The 20,933-nt window shown below is 36.7% G+C and overlaps 1 protein-coding gene across 2 annotated transcripts in view; it reads left to right on the forward strand.

Annotated features, from left to right (window-relative positions):
* LOC131684863 (neuroligin-1) overlaps nucleotides 1-20,933 on the forward strand; it is an 818,713-nt gene that overhangs the window by 499,205 nt on the left and 298,575 nt on the right. The window lies entirely within an intron of this gene.

Here is a 20,933-nt window from a genome sequence, read left to right on the forward strand (position 1 = left end):
CATTGAATAGACATGTGAATTTTAGGCCCTGATAGTAGTCACTCTGAACAAAATCCATTCAATTCCAAAATATGTTTGAGTTAAATTCAAGCATAACTAGCAGCCGTCTTTACCTCTAATTGGCCTACATTAAAGTTGGAACATATTGAATAAAATATGATCGATCTTTTAAGGTTCTCAGTTAGAACATATCCAATAGACAGATAAATTGTGACTAAGATAAATTCGACGCACTTAGATCCACGGCATGGTTACCTAATTTAGACAGAATTTATCGTCTTTCCAACCGGAAATAAACGAGAACAATACAATGGAAAGATTTGAATTTTTCGCCTTTATGCAATAGTCACAGCGGAAGCACGGCCTGTGTCTGGTGAAGCAAATAATGTGAAATTAATGAGATTTTTTCCTTACTAACGAACTAAGCAGTGATAGAAGTACGTATTGTCAAGAGGAGGCATACGACACACCGTAGAGAGCGTCCGCCCTCGCACAAACCGGGGAGATGACAATCGCGAACAACATACATTATGAACGGAGTCGATAAAGCTCATATATGATTTGTATGCCTACGTTTATTTGAATGTGAAATATTTTTAAGCGCAGAAAGGGAAGTTGCTGAAATATTTTACTGGCACACTCATAATGACAGACGCGTTAGGCACTCTTTATTTATTTATTTATTTATGGACTGGAACCGATCTCAAAATTAAAATATAAAAATTTGTTCGATTGAATAGATTATCTGACTGATTTAAATTAATTTTATTACCTACTTTATTCGCCGGATAGGTTCCTGCTTCTCCCAAATCAATTATCCCGTTAATCGCAAATATTCAATTTTTTCGTGATAACATTAATTGAATCGAAATTGTTTCCCCGTTCGTTTCGGTCACCGTTGGTAAACCTAGGGAACAAAATCCCCCGCCAAATATTGCATGATTAAAAGCTGTGATTGGAACCCCTCCCCCCATTGTGACGGAAACGTGCTGTTACCTCGAACATAAACGTGGATAGTAGACGACCACAAGTAACCATCCGCAAATGTCATCATTTTTGTTGAAAATAAAGAACGATATGAACAGGGTATGACTTAGAGATACTCGTGAAGCTGGAAAAAACGTTGCCGGGAACAAAGTTATACAATAACAAGATTAGGCGGAAAATGTGATCCCCATAACCGAGACTTGGAATATGTTGACCAAACGTAGAGAGAAAATCCGGGTTTGGGGGGTCCAACATAAGGACTCCCACCACTGTAGATTATTCGACCATCAAAAAGTTTAAGCTCCGAAATTTTTTGGACAAAATAGTTCTCTGTTAGGTATAGTGCATAGAAACCATATAGTTATGAGCCAGTTTTTTGGTGATTTTGTTTGTAATACACTGTATCAGTGAAAGAATCAGATTATTGCAAAATCTGCATCGAAAAATCTTACTAAAGCTGGATATTCGCTATTTTATGAATATATTCTTTTTGAGTTGCTCGTTTCCCTCAAATATCGCTATATTCGTTTCAATCCTGACCTGTGCAAATCGGTAGCGTAGTTAACAGATTTTCTGCAGAGCCAATATCAGGTCTGGATGTTGGTGAAAGATATTGTAGGGTTCCCAGCAGTTCTGTCTATCACTATTCAGTGATTTTTTCCGCAGATTTTGAATCCATTTCTTGTTGAATTGCAATGATATCCCCATTGCAATAACCTTCCAAGCTTCCAAGAGCGCCTTTGACGGGTCGAAACTTGTCTGGCTTGGAGATCAGTGGAGCATGAACCTTTTCCGATGCTGTCGTTTTTGCCCCTATACGATCTAGCACGCCAATAATCAGATCGTACTCGTCAAAAATCATTGGCAATTTGTCATGATGTCTTTGCTTGATGGTAAACAACTGGTCCCGCTTATTAACCATAGTGGCAGTACCGGGCTTTTAGTACGTTCGGACCAGAGTATCCATAGCTTCTTTCGCATAGTTCAGCCCAATGAGTTTATTCAAAGAACATTGTTGACCATCATGACAATCTTGTCCAATACTTCTATGTCATCATCAAGCCGTTTTCTGAGTGTAGCCTACCTGGTTGATTCTAGCTCTTCCGAGGCACCTACTACAGGTTCGTAGATGTTTTCTTTATCGGGCGTTCATAGCAACATGTGCTAGAGTTTCAGTTTTATAACATGATGTTCCATATTCCATTTCCAGGCTGGGAACCGCAGCTCCGAACCGTCGAATACGCATTCGTGGTTAACGCTACTAAAGTATGCCGTCGTCGGCACGGTGCACCGAGTCTTCCCCAGTCGTAGCCACCACCTCTTCTGTCCTCGAGAGTAACCCTCTCGACAGATTCTCTAGCTTGCTCCTGGGTTGCCATCCTCAGCTTGCTACCGAAACACTGGTGCTCGCTGGATACCGTTTCTGCTCGAATCGCTGGTCCTCACCGGATGACGCTTCTGTCCGAAACGACGGTGCTCGACGGTAATTTCTACCCGAAACGTTTATTCTCCAAAAACAACTATTTTTCAATAGTCCAGGTAGCTAGCTCCAGTTAACTACTGGGCCCACAACCTGTTGACAATACCGTAAGAAAACACGAAATAATTCTGTAGGTAAAGGCGAGGTAACTTTATGACATACAATAAATATGGTACGCGCTATATTTCACAACCATTAGAACACCATGAAATAGTCTCAAAAATCCATAAATGCTCCAGAATATGGTTTCCATAACAGATCTTCCGGGCTATTGTGATGGTGTTTTGATGGGTTGAACCCTTTTCAAATACAATAAAAACACCACGCAGTAGGGGTGAATTTGTAGCATGAGCATGGGGGTATTATGGGCTCCATGTACAAAAGCCAAGTTACCCATTTGAAGCTTTTGTCACATGACATTCTGTCAGACGTCTCAGAGCTTTTTATAGCACATTCCGTATGACGGTTCTAACTGTCAAGTGCCGTTCTGTGAATGGAAAATTGTTTACATACACAAAGAATATTTCGTTCGTGTATCACAGCGAAATCAATAGTAATTCTTCAAAAGGGCTAATGAGACTTTTGTAAACAAACTTATTTCGCCCACTACCGAGTTGAATTTCATAAAAAATACACATGTATCAACATCTTTACCCTCGGTAGAATCGATTTCAAATGTTTTCTATGTTGAAATGATATCAAATCAAGAGAAATCAGCAAAACAAAAGTTTGTTTACAAATCTTATTAGCCCTATTCAAAAGTTGATATGGAAATATTCTTTTTCAACAAAATAAGCTTAGATTTGTTGATTTATTAAAGTTTTTTCCAGCACCTATTGATGAGCATAAGCTTGATGACCATACAATTCGAAGATGCAAACAATTTGATTAGTCAGAGAACCATCGAATGGAGCTTTTTTAACCCTTTCATGCCCAACTTATTTCTGGTGCATATAGGGTCTCAAAACTATTTTTCCTTGAAAACGGTGAGATCAAGAAACACTAAAAATCTATTTTCATAAAGATTGGTGCTTCCCTTGCAGTGCTAGAAGCTGCTCAATTTTTACCTTCCTTTGCTCAATACAATTCTCCTAGAATATTTACAATAGTCCAATTGCATGGAAAACGTAGCGAAAGACAGTCTAAATTGACAAAGTTTTATCAGTTTTCAATAATATTGCACCATAACGAAGATATATGAAAAAATCATTTTCTAATGTCAACGTAAACTGTCCCTGGCAGCACTGCTCCAAAAGAATCCAATAAGACTAGTTGCAATAACTTCGCTTTTAGAGCTGATCCCTGTAACTGTTATTACTCAAATAAAAGGCAATAGTCACATTCATTGGTCTTACTTGTTTTTGTGAGCAAATCTTGTTTCCAACAAAAGTTATAGCTGTTTAAAAATATTGTTGTTCACAAACAACATGGGCATGAATGGGTTAATATCGCTTCAAAAAAGAAAACGCATTCGGTCTGGTCAATTAATGCATTAACATGAACCAAATTTTAGAAAATATAAAAAATATCGTGATGGACAAATTAGAAATTGAGAAAAATACACAAATCAACAAAATGAAAAAAAAATTAAAGAGCTAAAATTGAGAAAATAAGATTTCATCTCTCCGCCGCTAAATTCCGCCTTTTGGCGAGTTATTGGGAATTCATTATAGAATATTCAAATCACGATTGTATGTTGTCAATACTACGAAAACCTCTTCGTAACTTTCCCATCTCTTCTTGGACGTTGGATGTGGAAAACGAGAAGAAATGGTAGTGTAGGGTAAAATTTCCACACTATTTGATTTGATTGCAAAAATGAATCAAATATTGATAAGTTGCTAACTGAGAATAGTCTACTGATGCTGTGAAATTTTGTATTCACTGGAAATTTTTCTCAATCCGTCAAATAGTGCTGTTGGACTTTTTTTGGGAATTAAATGAAAAATCCGTAGCTTATGTGAAGTGAAAACATGTTTTTCGGTTTTCTCAAAACCGAAGCAATTTAGAATAGCTTATTTAATCAAATTAAATGAATAGCGTGAAAAAATGGAAAAAAATGTTGTTTAAAGTGCAAAATATAAAGAAATCAATATGCAGCAATGACATAATGTAAACCCCCAGTTATGTAAGCTTATAACAATGCAATGGAAAATCGGAAACATTAAAATGAACTAAATAAAATATAACAAAATCCGCCAAACATGAAAACATGATAGGGGAATTGTGGGAAAAACCGACACTGTGGGTACAAGCGACACCCCACAACTTTTCCTAGAAATCAAATTTTTATTCATTTCATAATGATACATTATTATTAGTACGTTTATGTAGAGCATTTGAAGAAAATTTGGATTTACGTTAATGCGCCGAATGTCATAAAAATAAACAAAACATACGACAGCAGAGTTCATACTCGTCTGGATGTAAAATTTCGTTGGTAGATTTTAAGGTTTTAACCGAACAAAAGCTTTTCAAATTACCCCATTTTTCAGTACCTATTATTATCGGCCTTTCCTATGATCAACTAGGTGCATTGAAGACGAGTTTGAGAAATTCAATATTTTTAATTGCTTTTATAAAAAAATGTGAGCTGTTGGGGTAAAACCGACACCCTTTGGTTAGGGTAAAACCAACACACTGTTAAGATGGTTGTGTTTACTTGCGATTCATTACAAAAGGCTGGGGATCTTTGTGACACTTTAATTACACTATTAGCACACTATAGTAATAGCAGAATTACACAAAAATACTTTTATTGTGTTTATTCCTTGTAAGTCTCTTTAACAATCAATAATTGGAATTTTTGCTTATCTGATTCTATCGAAGCTTTTGCTATTTCTGCAAAAAGCTCATCAAACCAAATTTCTAGTGTTCTCTTGGTTTGTCATGGACGAACTATATCACAATGAGACAATAATCTTTTGTATACCTCGGTAGATCGTTGATGATCAGAGTCCGAAAAATGAAGTCTGAAAAAGGTAGTTTTACTCAGAAGTGTGTGTCACTTATAAGTGAATGAATCCGATTAGCAGAACGTAGAACGCTTGCAAATCTTCTCTCATGAAATAAAATGACACTGAAGGTTGCAATGATATGCTTAATAATCTTATAGCATAAAATACTCTTATTTATAGAACTACGCTTTCGAATTATCTTTCCCTCACTACATGATGAAGCTATAGAAAGCACATATTTGCACACATACTCATACTTTATTATTCATGCATATATCTCATTTTTAATAAAGATAAAGATTTTAATAAAGTGGAGATAAAAAAATTAAAGGGGGTGTTTCAATTGCCGTATAATATTGAAACATCTTCAAACCCAACTCTGCACAGTAGGCCTGGCCGTTTTAATATTCGCGACATATTGTAATATGCTTCAAATATTAATGTTGACAAGAAAAACACTAAAGAATATCTGCAGTGTTTTCCAGGATGCTTTTCAATACTGGCTGTGTAAGGGTTAGAATAGAATAGAATAGAATAGAATAGAATAGATAAAAAAATTAAAGGGGGTGTCGATATTACCCCTATGGGGTGTCGGTTTTACCCACAGTGCCTACAAAAATTCATTTTGTATTCCAAGTTTAACAACCAATATTTTATAATGAAATTAATTTTTTGAAGCGCTGAAAAAATTATGTCTTGTTAAGAATTTTCTGAAGAAGAATTGTGCATTAAAATTATAATTTTATTGGTTTTGTGGCAACTTAGAAAAAGTGTTAAGCTTAAGGTGTCGGTTTTAACCATCATTCCCCTACACTGAAACCTCCATTTACGAACCAAACCGGGGGTTCGTAAACCGAATTAGTTCGTAAAAAAAGTTTGCTTCACATTCTTATTAATATTTGCTGGTTGAGCAATATTCTGGATAACCATAATAATATGGGTATTTTTGGAACGGTATTGACAAGTAGATGCTGAAAATGGACAATTTGAACCGGTTTGAAATCCAAGATGTCCACTTCCGGTTAAGCAATATTCTTGATAACGCTAACAATATGGATATTTTTGGTACGAGCTTGACAAGTAGATGCTGAAAATGGACAATTGGAACCGTTTCGAAATCCAAAATGGCGACTTCCGGTTGAGCAATATTCTCGATGACCCTAACAATATGGGTATTTTTGGAATGGGTTTGCCAAGTAGATGCTAAAAATGGACAATTTGAACCTTTTCCAAGTTCAATATGACGATTGCCGAGTGAGCAATATTCTTGATAACGAACAACATGGGTTCTATTTCCATCATGCACTCGTCAACCCTATCCCGAAAATACCCATATTGTTGTGGTTATAGAGAATTTATCTAAACCGGAAGTCGCCATATTGGATTCTAAAATGGCTCAAGACATCGATTTCCGTCATGCACTCGTCAACAGCATTCCGAAAATACGCAACTTATATTAGTAAAAATTAACTAAGAATACATAAGTATATAACTTCATGCTGTAATGTACGAACTCAAACTTTCCAAAAAGATTTCGTTATTTCGAATCTAGTTCGTAAAAAAAGAATTCGTAAATGGAGGTTTCAGTGTACATAGAAAACGAATAATAGAGAAAAATCATATCAAGAACTGAAAAATTGAAAGAAAAAAAACCTGAATCCAGAAAAATTAATTGTAAAAATTTAAGAAACTGAATAATATTGAACAATTTAAAAAAACGACACATGTAAGAAACATAAACAAAACAATAAAAACGTAGGAAAAACACAAAAAAGTACACAAACATTGATATGAAACCAATGGATATAAAATGAATTTCTATGCACCTGAATAACAAAAATATTCGGGGGCGGGCACAACGTAGATTGTAAATCAATTACCTTGTGCTCAGCTTACCTAGGTTAAATTCCAACTCAACATACAGGATCAGAGATTTCTCTAAAGAGATCTTTCTATTCCAATAAAAGAGGTGAATTAACCTTAGGTCGAATCAAAAGAAACAAAGAAACAGGATATATTTTAAACTGTAAAATTCAAATATATAATTGATAAACGTAAGTTAGAAAAGCCTAAAATTAAGAAAATAAATATAAAGTAATAAATATAAAACAAAATATGAAACAAAAAATGATCAAAATAACAAATTGAAAAAATGTAATGGAATTCATGTGGAGTATGCGAAAATAGATGAATGTGGTAAAAATATTAATAAAAGAGAGATAAACAAAAGAGATCAATAAAACAAAAACGGGACGTAATATGGAGTAATTAGGTTGTTATGGATTGAACAAAAATATAATAAAAGAATCAAAGAGACACAAGGAAAACGTGAACAAGTGGAGAAAATTCAAAATAGTATGGCTCGGAAAAAATAAAAAGAAGGAAATAGAATAAATAGGAAAAAATGGGGGAGAATTAAAACAAATTAGAAAAAACCAAATACTTATGAAATGGAAGGAAAATAAGTTCATAGACAGGGGGTAGGCGTAGCGTAGTTGGTAAATCGATTGCCTTGTACGCAGCGCACCTGGGTTCGAGTCCCGACCCCGTACATAGGGTTAGAAATTTTTCATATGAGATTTTTCTAAGCCGAAAAGGCGAATGACCATAAGGTTAAAACCTCTATAATTGAAATAAAAAAGAAGTTCATAGACAATAGTTAAAATAACTGATAATTTTTAAAGAATATCACAAGAACAAATTAAAAGACGGAAAAATAAAAAAGGGGGAACAGAAAAATAAATGCAAAAATAGATAAAATGGAAAAATAAAGAATTATAATAAAGGAACATTAAATAAAATTCAAAAGTATAATAATTGAAAAATAAATAGATCGAAATAAAAATTAACAAACAAAATTACGGCAAAAAGTCTGAAATTAATTAACAAACCGCAAAGTTAATACATGAATTCGAGGCTGTAAAATAAATGAAATACGGACAAAACAAAGGATATATAATTTGCTATTGTGAAAAACACCAAAAATTGTAAAAAGGAAGAGAAATTTCAGTTGATAACGAAAAAGGCAAAAATTTAAAAACAAACCGAAGATAAAAATATGGTACACTGGAACCATTTTCGAACCAAACCTGGGGTTCGTAAATTGAATCACATCGTAAAAAAGTGTTATTTGAAATTTAGTTAAAAAAAGTTCGATTCACATTTTCATTAAAATTCATTGGTTGAGCAATATTCTCGGTAGCCCTAACAATATGAGTATTATTATAACGTGCATGACAAGTAGATGATGAAAATGGTTATTTTGCTTCCTTTTTAAAACTAACATGGCAACTTCCGATTCAGCGATATTCGCGATAACCCCGTGGGTATTTTTGGGACGGGGTTGGCAAATAGATGATGAAAATGGACGATTGGAACTTTTTTGAAATTCCAGATGGCGACTACCGGTTGAGCAGCGTACAGTGAACACCCGATTTTATCAGCTGCCGATTTTGTCTGTCCTCGATTTTGTCAGCCTTCCATGAAAATCCTCCAACTCCAAGAGTAAATCCTTTCTAGACCTTTTTTTATCTGAAAGATGCAAAATACGCACAAATAAACATTGCAACATTTTAATTTAATAAAAATTTAATAATTTTGCGCTGGAAGACCTCCTTCGGAGACATTTATATTCAATAATCAGAAAGGCTTACGAGTCTAGGAACAAAAGAAGAATATTTTGACAGCTTCGGTTTATTAAAAACAAAATATGTTACGATTTTGTCGATATCCCCATTTTGTCATTCTAAAATGCACCAAAAGACTGATAAAAACTGGTCTTCAATGTATTCGATAGCCCTAAAAATACGAAAATGGATATTTTGAGCCTTTTCGAAACCTAATATGGCGAATTCCGGTTAAGCAATATTTTCTAAAAGCCTAACAATGTGGCTATTTCTGGAACGGGCTTAACGAATAGAATGGAAAGGAAAAGGAAGTTTGATGCCAATTTTGAATCCAAGATGGCGACTTCCATCTGAGCGATGACGAAAATCAACGAATAACGTCATTTTAAAGACAGAGAAAAAAATTATATCAACTCTATAATAGTGCTATTCCAAAAATACTCATATTCATGAGGTTATAAAGTTTTTATCTAAAACGGAATTGACGCTAGTTCCAAAATCGAAAACATTATTTATGTTTCTGAGCAAAACCCCTAGTCCGGCGTGAAGTCCCACAAGAATCCTATCACTAAGTTAGTGAAGAATTCTGATGAGACGAAGACTAAACGCAAATTCTGCAACTAATTCAATAATTCCTGTCAATTAAGTCTGCCAAGGAATACGTCACCCATTCCAATAGAGAATTATATTATAAAAGAATTTTATTGGGCAGCATCTGGGGCAGTTCTAGCACTGCAAAGCACCTATTTAGATCAAAACAAGTTCTCCTTATTTCATAACTTGAACAGTTTAAAAGCAAAATAGTTTTAGCATTCACTATGCGCTGGAATAAAAAAAATTAAGTGAAAGGCTTAGAGTATTTCAGAAGATATTAGGTGATTTCTGAAGATTTCTGAAGATTTAGAGAATTAAATTGAATTTAGAAGAATTGAAAAGAGAGATTGATTCGAAAATAATTCCGAAGGTTCGACAAGACTGTCTACCAGAGATTAAAATCAGCATCCGAATATTAAATAAAAGTTAGGCGAAATACATAGCTTCATTATGAATATTGCCTAAGTCGTACCTCAACCTAATAACTCCAGAATTGTTGACAAAAATCGAATTTCCCCGTCTCGATTTCCCATAGATTTCACATACGCTCACTAGATGCGAAAGTCCAACGAAAGTGTGAAACGATACCAATATAAAGCATACACCAAGTGAAAGAATGAATGTCAAAACCTCATTCAATGCTGAGCGACAAAAAAGTTATAGTAATTGAAAGAAGTTCCTGAACATGTTTCAGAACACTGTGTCTGTGTGTGTGTTTTGAATATAGTATGTGACACGACCCTGCTCCATTCATTTCGCTTCGACTGACTAAGCAATGGAAATAGTTGCCTCCGTCACTGGCCAAACAGAAGAAGTCGAGTCCACCATTTGCCACTGGGAATAATGCCAAAAAGTAAAAACGAATCTTCGTTAGCATGTGCTAGGGTGGTTTTAAATTCCATAGTAGTCAGTTGAAACTGCCGCAAGCTTGCAAATTGCTTATCATGAATAATCATTTTTCGGTCATACGGACGAAATTTGTAGACTTTAAATAGGTTATGTACGCATACAAGCTATTTAAATAAGTGCCCTAGGGCGGCGACATACCCGACGATGCCGGCTTTTGGCGGTACACCCAAAGGGGGCGAAAGCGAAAATTGCACGTTTGTTTAGAGGAGACTCGTTTTTTTGCCTCTCATTTCGCTTTCCTATTCTCATTCATCCCAACCGGCGTTCATTAACATTCCACCACATGCGTGAATAAATTTCCATTCATGGGCCGCTGGGACATATCTACGAACGATAGTCGGTGCAGTTTAGTAAAAGGATTCCGTCCTCTCTCTCTCCAGCCGACATGGCGAAAAGGGGTTGAATCGACAAACCGAGTTCAAGGAAGAAGGGCTTGACGTCTGCAATTCTCCAATTATGCTCCCTTAGCTAGCTGGTGCAATCGTTTCGCACGGCACAGTAATGGTTGAACCACCCAAAAGGGGCAATAAGTAGGGGTGATCGAAAGCATTGTTGGCGAAAGGGCGGAAGAAAAGACTTCAGTTGAGCATATAAAACGAGGGAGAATTGAAAATGTGCTGAATTAGGGTCAGTTATAATAAAAGATAGTGCAATATGATTTAGAAGAGAGGAAGCACCACTAGATCATAACAAACAGCCATTCATAACCTAGCGTCATCAAGACCGAACCCTTCCGCCTATCTCAACACGTCCGTCCCCCCGATGGAGATGAATTCAGAGCTTGAACTGCGCGCCTTGTGGTACCCGTGGAGCATGGCGCAGAATGTGTGCTATTGCATCTGATTTGCGGACCTACTTTTTTCTTCTTTTTTCTCTGTGTGCGCCATACGTACTCGCTTCGCATTGTTCGGGTGCGCCCGTTCACATGAATGGGAAACGGAATAGAACTTTCGTCCCAGCATGATGGGGGGAGGGGTCCAGAGTGGGCCGAATCATGAAGGATATCTCGGTTTCAGATGGTGTTCCGCCATAACCCGGCCGCCCCATTGCATCCCCGAATGCGGTAATGCGTTTTTCGTTGCCGTTCGTAGTTCGTAGCGATTCCACTAGCACCAAACGAACTTGGAACTGGATGCGGCAGTGGCACTCAATTCGATCTTTCTGCCGCTATTAAGATTGTGATGTGTCAATGCAAAGTGTGTCATTTTGTAAGATTATGCTCCATGGAACGAAAGGATGTTTAATAGATTATTATGAACATGATAAAGCAGCTTTTCCTAGAACAGTGGTTTCCTTATCAAATTGACACTAGAGGGTGAATTAGTCTGCTTTCTTTCTCAAGATATGATCCAAAATCTTCTCCGGCTCTAAAGATGAAAGACGCCAACAAAAAAAACGGCAAGGGCTTATTTAGTAACATATGCCAAAGGCCATGGCACATTCTGCAGCATGTACGTAATGACCTCGTTTCCGTGCCAGCTAATGCATGGCCTTCGTATGCTTTGGACTAGATTTCCAGAGTATACTTTTAAATTAGGATTCCACAGTTCTTTTGGTATTATTATTCAGGAATATTATTTTATTGTTAAAATAACAAATGAAGTCTGAGTTATGTTATGGTTGGATTCTATTTTGATGAGAGTCGACTGTTTACATTTTTAGGTTGCATGTTGGGTTGAGTACACCCAGGTTTTTTTCACGCGTTTTTTGCGCGGTTTTTTACGAGGTTTCTTTACGCGGATTTTCCAATTTACGCGGTTTTTTACGCGGATTTTCCAATTAACGCATTTTTGCAAAAATATTCTAAGTCCCTTTGGATGCAAAAGACTTAGACCAGTGGTTTTCAACCAGGGGTGAATTCACCCCCAGGGGTAAATTGGACGATTGATGGGGGTGAATTATGCGGGACAAATTTTAACTTGTTATCCAAACATTCCCATCGGGTATTTATCCTTATATATTGTTTCAATATGTCAAGAATTGAGATGCTTACAGAGAGTGCCCTGGAAGGGGTTTCTTATTGTAAAATTGTGGCATTCATCCAATTGAAAATCTTTTTTTACATGGTAATAGGGTTACCACCTTTGGTAAGGTTTTCACCCGGAAATTTTTACTGACCTGGGATAGGTTTTTATAGAATCACTTTGAACCTATCTGACCCATCTGCTGAGTTTAAATTTGACAAGTATAAACTCTTTCATTCTTTTTGTAACTCGTCGAAATATCAATCTACAAAATTGACGCACATAGACCGTTTGTTGTTTTGTTTTGGCAAAGCTTGATGCACACCACTACTTTGAGCTTTTCTTATTAGCTGTAAATTTATCGCGTTTGTAAACCGTATTGTCCACTTTGATAGGTGTGAAATTTCACTTCCCTGGCTAACGACAAAAATCTAAAAGCACCGGCCACTCACGCTGTGGAGAAGCAGCCGAACAACTATTGCTCTCTGCCTCAGCTAAGTACCGTGAAGCAGGCAGGCAAGCGGTACCATTTGTGAAGCACACTGCGGTGTCTTCCGAAATTTTTTCTGGGCACAAAATATTCGGTTAAATAGTCGTCATCACAGTCGCTAGGAAGATTCCAACAAAGTAGCAAATCTTTTCTACCTGGCCAACAGTTAAGTTCCGCTTCTGGAGCAGTCAACATTAGCACCGAAGAAACTCATTTGAACATATTGAGTTAAAATTATTCATCTTATCACTATACTTGGAGAAATAGATGCAAAACCCGGAGGCAATGAGATCATCTCCGAAAACTGGAGTCTCCGGGTCAAACTCGGACGGGTAGCAACCCTACAGGGTAATGATTGTAAACAATTTTCAGAAAGGGGTACATCATGGGGATCAATAAGACGAAAAATGTTGAAAACCACTGACTTAGACTTTTTTCTGAAAAAAATTTCTAAGTCCTTTTAAATGCAGAGAACTTAGAAGAATTTTGAACACGGTTTTTGCAAAAAAATAAAAGTCCTTTTGAATGCAAAAGATTTTCGAAAAATTGGGGACGGGCATAGCGTAGTTGGTAAATCGATTGCCTTGTACGCAGCTCACCCGGGTTCGAATCCCAACCCCGCACATAGGGTTAGAGATTTTTCCTAAGAGATTTTTCTAACCCGAAGAGGCGAATGACCTTAAGGTTAAAACCTCTATAATCGAAATAAAAAAAATCGGAAAGATGGAAGAGACGGGTCTGGAAGACTCCTTATGGCCCGCACCCCAACAAAATGGGTATTTTCGGAATGTTCTTGAATGTTTTGACGCCATTTCGAAATCAAAGATGACGACTTCCGGTTTAGCGAAATTCGCTATAACCGAATCAATATGGGTATTTTCGGAATGGTCTTTGTTTCGTCTAGTGCCTACGTTGTGTTATCTAGGTTCGGTTTTAATCAGGCGTAGGGAGCTGAGATTCCTTTCACAGCGACTCCTTTGTTCCTTTCGGGAAGCAGCTTTCGTAAACACTTCACAGAAGTAAAACACTTCATTATGGATCATATTATTTATTCACTCTAATCCTAGCGACGGTAACTTTGAACTAAGCCCAAGACGGGTTGAAGACGGAAAGCCTAGAGCGGTTGCTGGACTACATACGAAATTCCTGACCTTTGGTTCAAAACATTAAATCTTTTTATGTATATAAGCATAAATTAAACGTAGCACAATTGGCAACACGGATGATGCATGTTGTCCATACTAACATCTCATACGTTTTTCTCACCATCGTTAGTGAGATTGTGTTCACATATACATGACTAGATCGATCGGTGTTGGAGATGACAAGCTGAGGGGACAGTCGTAAATGATGCTGTGCCGCAACAGTCTTGAAGAGTTGGTGCCAGAAATTGATTTTTGACGCATTTTGAAATTCAAGATGGCGACATCCGGTTTAGGGAAATTCGTTATAACCTAATCAATAATGGTATTTTCGGAATGGTATTGATAAGTAGGTGCTAGAAATTTATGTCGGACGCCATTTTGAAATCAAAGTTGGCGACTGCCGGTTTAGCGGAAATTCTCTACAACCCATGCAATATGGGTATTGTCGGAATGGTCTTGAAGAGTAAATACCAGAAATTAATGTTTGGTGCCATTTGGAAATCGAAGGTGGCGACTTCCGGTTTAGCGAAATTCGCTGGTGTAGGCCATAAGGAGCCTTGCAGACCCGTCTCTTCCATCTTTCCGAAAATCTTCTGAGTCTTTTGTATTCAAAAGGACTTGCAATTTTATTTCTTCAAAAACCGCAATAATTACGAAATCCGTGCAAAAAAACTTCCAAAAATATTCTAAGTCTTTTTCTGAGAGTTTTTTTTACACAGATTTTCGAATTAACGCGGTTTTTTGCGCGGATTTTACAATTAACGCGGTTTATTTTTACGCGGATTTTCCAATTACCGCGGTTTTTTACGCGTATTTTCCAATTAAAGCGTTTTTACACGGTTTTTTTTGCACGGTACGCATCCCACGCGTAAAAAAACCTGGGTGCAATCTAAAAATTTAAGAACACTAGTTTTTCTTTATTATGCTAGATAAAGACGAAATAGTGATTTTAAATTTTAAAGACTGCATAGCCAAACACATAATCGGTAAAATTCCATCAAATCTGCATCGAAAGGCGAAACGGGTAAACCTATAACAATTTCTTCTCTATAAACCAATAACACTCGTTTACGGTAAATTGTATCTATATGTTTTCCGTAGCAAAATGACTCGCTGAAATCGAAAATTTTTTTTATGGAACGGATTTTGCAATATTGTAGAAAAACCAATTTTCAATTTTTTTTTATTCAGTTCGTTTATCTGAAGAGTTCCTACATCTGGGTATCAGAGACAGGAGAAAGAAGATGGACAATAATGACAAAGAGAAAAGATTTAATAACTTTCAGTTTCATACAAACGAGAGATCAACGACATCTATTACAGACTGGAGCGGCTTTCATTAGGATACATCATATCGCCGGGTGTTCCTCCTCGAGCCGACAGGAGTTCCTCCAAACGATTTCGTAGTACGGCTCAGATGCGGATCGGCAACACACCGAGTTGCGTGTGTGATGTTTGTACTGTAAGTCCCTTGTTTGTTAACTCTTTCGACAGTGACGTTTCGTGTCAGCGTGAAGTTGCATCAAACCATCGATAGGGTACGCTCAGACCCGTAGCCAGGATTTTGTTTCGAAAGGGGCTTTAAAATGATTACATAAATCTTTATTTCTGGTCTGATCAAATTTTGAGAAATTTCTTAGGAAAACAATTGCAAATGCAAGACAATAGAAACTAAAATCCTAAAAACATGTTCTTTGTCACAGGAAATGCTATAGTATATCGACGGATTATTGATGTTGAATTTGATTTTTATTATTTATTTTCAAGTTACAATTTACTCTTACAACATCGGATATTCAAGAGTTCAATGTATTTATATGCCAACCGAACATTACAATCCTTGACGGAGCCAGAAAATGTAAGGTATGCTAAACTACACGTTTGCATGGTGTAGAAGTCGCTAAATCGAAATGAGTGGAAAAATATTGTTAGAATGTTCGAACGAAGAGAATGACAAAATTTGCACTAAAGCTCCTGATTTAGCAGGCAATTTGTAGATGCGCTGAAACGGTTCAACTTCTGTTTTCTAAGTCTGGCATCTTGCCACTATTACCAGCTCTATGACATCATGCTAACAAAATTTGTTGATATGTATTTTCAAGGCAGACCCTGGCTTGGCAAATCAGAACCCCGGCCAGAAAAGATTCTTGGTGATCAATAGGATTAAAATACATATTTCAATGAAAAAAACTACCCAGAATTTAATCTATTAAAGAAAATTGTTCACAAATCGAAAGAAAATCACTTAACACTAATTACTGCTATCTTCTAATTTACGTACAAGTTGTTAAATGTATCTTTGATGACATCATCAAAATAACTAGCATTTACAAATATGAATAAGCTCAAAAATTTCTGCATCTCTTGCTTCTGACACATGAAAAGGAATACATCGCACTTACTTCCCCTTTCCGGAAGAGCAAGCAAGGTGTAATACTACGTTCACACTACGAGTTAAAACGTGTTTTAACGCTATCTTGATGACATTTTTCTTGTTGCTAATTATTAAAACGTGTTTTAACTCCGTAGTGTGAACATGGTATAAGGCCAAATTTCTATGACGATTTCAGTTACACTTTCTAAGTCAATTGTAAATTCGTTAAACAAATATATCTACACTAGTCTGCTCAGTAATTGGTTTGTTTTTTGAATAAAAGTAATTTGCTATAATTTTTTCTACAAGTTGCTCGATACTATGTTCACACTATGAGTTAAAACGTGTGTTAACGCTATTATAACGTGTTTTAACTCTGTAGAGCAAACGTAGTATAAGCATCTTTCGAAAATGAGAGGAGTAGTGTGCAATTCTGAAAGCACTCAAGTTGAGTGTCTAGAAGAAGTGCTCTTGAGTCGATTTCAATTGATTCTTTTTTCTCTCTTTTCTCCGTGATTTGATATTAGCGAAGAAAAATAAAACGAAAATAAAACGAAAGACATATTGGAAACATAAAATCGAAACAATAATCCCAACTTATTGACTTATAGATTCAACCAGTTGCAACATTTTAGTCGCTCTCCACGATAGCCTACTCATGTCTGTTCACTGTATCGTCACGTCGTTTTCAAACGTACATACGTACCATCGAAAGCGACTAAAATGTTGCTGCTGGTTGCAACATTAATTTTTTTATGATTGATTGACTAATATGTGCTTTAGCGCCGACTATGCGGTTGACTTGCGTGGAACGTCCAACTCCTACCAGCAAAAGGCAAAGGATTCGTCACATATCCTTTCATCTCCATATGAGCCTGCCTAGTCCTAGTTTTCCGTTCTAAGTTTATAACTGATTAGCTCTAGAATACCTATCCGTCTTTCAATTTCATTGCTTTCGATCCTCTTAGTATTAAATTTGAAGAATATTTTGGGAACATGTAACGCTAACCAAAAAGACGAATGTTCGTTTGACCCTGATGCAGTTAATATCAAGTTTGCATCTAACTTCGCTTCAAATCGCACAGAAGAACTATGCTATGATAGAAACCAGCACGAACCCTTGGATATTTTTGCGTTCCATCCTGTCCATCTGCATGACGTTGTCAATGCCATTTTTGATATAAAGTCCAATGCTACAGGAACTGACAACATTTCACTGTGGTAGTTGAAGCTCATAATACCGCTTATCGCTAACCAGCTTGTGTATCTGTTTAATAGGATAATTGCTACATCAACATTTCCTAGTATCTGGTAAAGGTCAAACATAATTCCGTTGCGTAAGAAAAGACATGTAACTCCTATTGAGAATCTTCGTCCTATTATGGTAAAAATTTTGAAACCAGCAGACTGGTCAGGGAGTAAAAACAACGCTATTGAGAGTACATGACGATATTGCGGTTGCAGTCGACAATAGGAGCAAGGCGGTTTTAGTTCTGTTGGACTTTTCTAAGGCATTCGACACCATCTCAATCCAATGGTTTCAATCAAGCGGCTGTTACATTGGTCGGGTCATATTTGAGTGGAAGATTTCAAAACGTGATTTGTGGAGAAAAATAGTCAAGCAGCATTCGTGTAACCTCTGGTGTATCGCAGAGATCAGTTCTTGGACCAATACTGTTCTCTCTCTACATTGATGATTTTCCGAACGTCCTGAGATACTGTAGAGTGCAAATGTTCGCGGACGACGTTCAACTAATCTGCATAAAGTCTGGATTGTCAACATCTGAACTGGTAGAATAGCTGAATGAAGATTTGAACGCTGTGGTTTCTTGGGCTTCCGATAATTATCTTTGTATTAACAACATGAAAACGAAAACCATGGTTTTCGAAAGGGACGCTAACATGAGGGCTGTCGATTCGGCGGTTGTCATAGAGGATACTCGTATTGAAGGACTGATTTTTCAAACAGACTTGAATTGGGACAAAGCGATAGCTGCACAATGTGGAAATTTTTTTGCCTGTTTACGCACCTTAAAGGCTAGTGCGGCTGACTTGCTTAGTCGAACAAAGTTACAACTCTTCAAATCCCTCGTATATCCTCACTTTATATTCGGCGATGTTATCCATATGAGAATGAGCGCGACACTTTCACTTTCAAAACTTGAAGTAGCTCTCAACCAGTGTTTCAAATAAACCACACATTTCACACCAAGGAGCCTGTTTCCAAAGGAGCGGTGGAAACCAATCATTGTTATCCACGTTTCTGGGAGTGAGTATATCAATCAAAGCAATCCAAATGGGTTTTGACTCTTAGGTTTTCACTCCTGGTTTTAGCTCCTCCTGTCCACTCCGGTTTGTGATTCTTGTTCTGTCGCCTCTTATAGATCGAATTTAATTACAAACTTTGATAACAGGTCTTCAAAATTTGTATGTTTAATTACTCAATTATCCCAGCAGAAGGTACAGGGTGCGCCAGCTGAATGTATCCTTTTTCAACATTGCACAACTCCGCCATTTTTAGCCGTTTTCACAAGTAAACAAGTATTTTTCGGATATTTTATGCCATTTATTATAAACCAGGTTTAGAAAACAACGTTGATTAAATCACCACCCCCATTTGATATACAAAAAGCAGCTCTTTTGCGGACATTTTGCATGACATTGGACAGCATTTCGGGCTTAATCGCAGCAATTTCAGCTCGTATATTAGCTTTGAGTTCGTCAAGGTACTTAGGTTTGCTAGAATACACTTTATTTTTTAAGTAACCCTTCAGAAAAAAGTCTGGCACTGTTAAATCCGGAGAACGAGGAGGCCATTCCAAATCACCATTTTTGAGACATCGCATCCTGGGAATTTGCTCTGCAAGAACTTGATTGCGGTGTGGCAAGATGCCCCGTCTTGTTGAAAATAGAAGTTTTTAAGACCTTTTTTCTGCATTTGTGGACAGACAAAGTGCGTCAAAATCCAGCGGTAGCGTGCGTTGTCGATGGTTTCTCCCTCTTTCAAAAATAAGGACCAATGATTGTTTTGGAACACACTCCGGCCCAAACAGTTACTTTCTGGTCAGGTAGTGGTGTTTGATGCATAACGTGTGGATTCTGTGTCCCCCAAATTCGACAATTTTGTTGATTTACTCCGCCGGAAAGGGTGAAGTGGGCCTGCCATATTTTTTACGATAAGCACGCAGTTTCCACTATTGAACGATCATTTTCAATGTAAAGCGCTGCGATTTCAGAAGTGTGAATCGACTTATACCAAAAATGGTTTCAAAATTTTGTTTATCTGTCAAAATCGGCTGGAAATATATAAATTTAACAAATATATGTTTCTAACAATAATCACGGGCAAACATATCTCAAATCCAGTGTAAAAATGTTTCTGCTGAAGAGATGAAATGCAAAAGTTCAAATGCATAGTGGAAGGATGCAAAACAGGTGTACTCTTTATTACTGTAATGGCCTTAGCCTAGCCTAGTACGCTAACCATTGAATGCTGACCTTCGAAGTCTATCGAAAAGAAGCTTTTGCCATGAACTGTACCAAGGATCTGTTTTGCTTTTGTGCTTGATAAATGAAAATTGAAAATCTAAATTGAGCTCGAGCTTTTAAACTGTATGCTGCAATTATAATCTAGTAGCCTGTTTTCACTCCTTGGCGGTTTTCACTCCTCAGGAGCCAAAAAAAACCATGAGTGATGAAATCATGGATTTTAATGATTTGCCAAACTATGGTTTTTTCAACGCATGCTGATTGGAGTGATTTTTGAAACACTGCTCTCAACAGCTGTGTACGATTTTTGTATAATCTGTCTCGTTTTCCATCAGTGCGTCATATACAGAAAAACCTAAACGGATGTCCTTTTCGATGCTTCTATACGATGAGAGCTTGTATGTTCCTTCACAGAGTAGTTATCAGACAATCTCCAAATTACCTTTTGGATAAACTGACACCCTTTCGAGGAAGCAGAACCCGAAACTTTGTAGTCCCATCGCATAACACAGCATCTTATGGCAACTCTTTCTTAGCGATAAGTGTGGTTCTTTGGAATAGTTCAGCATCTGAATGAAAACGAACGACATCGGAAAAAAATATTCAAAAAAGGCTGCTTAATTCATTTTAATCATTAGAATATTATAATTAAATTAAACATAGTAGGTTTAATTAATTAGAATGTAATTTAAATTGAAAGACTACCGGACTGCTATAATTGACAAAAAAGGAAAAAAGGTCTTACGTCTTGTGTGAAACAAATAAATAAATAAATAAATAAATAAATAAATAAATAAATAAATAAATAAATAAATAAATAAAATAAAATTTTCCGAAGATAGCCAAAAACATCGATGCACTAGAACCTTGCCACAATTAAAACATAGTAATAAATAGCAATCTTCCTCAACATTCTCT

This window comes from Topomyia yanbarensis, chromosome 2, assembly GCF_030247195.1.
Source record: "Topomyia yanbarensis strain Yona2022 chromosome 2, ASM3024719v1, whole genome shotgun sequence".
In the NCBI taxonomy this organism is placed as follows: Eukaryota; Metazoa; Arthropoda; class Insecta; order Diptera; family Culicidae; genus Topomyia; species Topomyia yanbarensis.